This window comes from Orycteropus afer, unplaced genomic scaffold, assembly GCF_000298275.1.
Source record: "Orycteropus afer afer isolate SDZICR_OR568_19922 unplaced genomic scaffold, OryAfe1.0 scaffold00197, whole genome shotgun sequence".
Classification (NCBI taxonomy): Eukaryota; Metazoa; Chordata; class Mammalia; order Tubulidentata; family Orycteropodidae; genus Orycteropus; species Orycteropus afer.
The window spans coordinates 1,262,364-1,263,433 of record NW_006921784.1 but is presented as its reverse complement, the minus strand read 5'-3'; the positions used below and the strand labels follow the sequence as shown (position 1 = coordinate 1,263,433).

The following is a 1,070-nucleotide window of genomic DNA, read 5'->3' as shown; positions in this document are numbered from 1 at the left end:
CAAGGGCAACAGGCTTAGGTTTGGTTTCCAAACCTTGTGTGAAGCTTTCTTGTGTGAAGCCACTTACTTGGAAGTAGACATAGAATGGCTTTGTCCTCAAGCATGGGAGGCAGGTGGCATTGCCCAGAAAGACCCATCTGCATGCACATTTTAAATGTTTGCTAAAAATGCAACTTGGACCGGAGTGGGAATAACCAACTCTTTAGGGAATGCCAAAGGATATGAAGGCTTGAGAATAACTGGTCTGGGACAACTTAAGGACTTAGACTTTGGAGGAAGACCAGTATGAGTTTATGTTCTTGCTCTACCACTTAACAACTCTGTTTCTTAGTTATCCAGGGCTGCTGGAACAGATACCATGAGGGGGTGGTTTTAACAAACAGACATTTATTCTCTCACAGTTTAGGAGGCTAGAAGATTGAATTCAGAGCACCAGCTCCAGAGGAAGGTTTTCAATCTCTGTTGGCTCTGGAGGAAGGTCCTTTTCTCCTTTCAATATCTGCAGGCCTGCATTCCTTGGAGATTTCCATGTGTCTTGGCATCAATCTTCTTTTGGGTCTAGGAGGTTCTCAGCACAGGGACCCCAGGTCCAAAGGACACACTTCACTCTAGGATCTTCTTTCTTGGTGGTACTGAGGTCCTCTCCTCCTCTGTTTGCTTTTCTCTCCTCCTGTCTCTTGTAGGATAAAAGGTGATGCAGCCATATCTGAGGGAAACTGCACTCACATTAGACCAGGGCTGTGACTTGAGTAAGGGTGTTGCATCCCACCCCAAGCCTCTTACAACTGATTGGCTGATCACATCCAATCACATCATGAGGGATGATTACATCATTACCTAGCTGCCAAGTCACTGAGAATCATGGCCCTGCCAAGATGACACATACTTTTTTTGTGACACAATTCAATCTATGACATTACACCCTTTGCTCTCCCAAAATTCTTGTCCTTACCACATGCAAAACACTTTCACCCCATCATACCATCTCCAAAGTCTTAAATCAACTCCAAGTCCAAATTCCATCCTGGGACAAAATCCCTCTTCATCTGTGACTCTGGAATACAAGTTAT

General features: G+C 44.6%; 1 protein-coding gene across 1 annotated transcript in view; it reads right to left on the bottom strand.

Moving 5' to 3' along the window:
• SEZ6L (seizure related 6 homolog like) overlaps positions 1-1,070 on the bottom strand; it is a 294,911-nt gene that overhangs the window by 101,481 nt on the left and 192,360 nt on the right. The gene's annotated exons all lie outside the window — the stretch shown is intronic.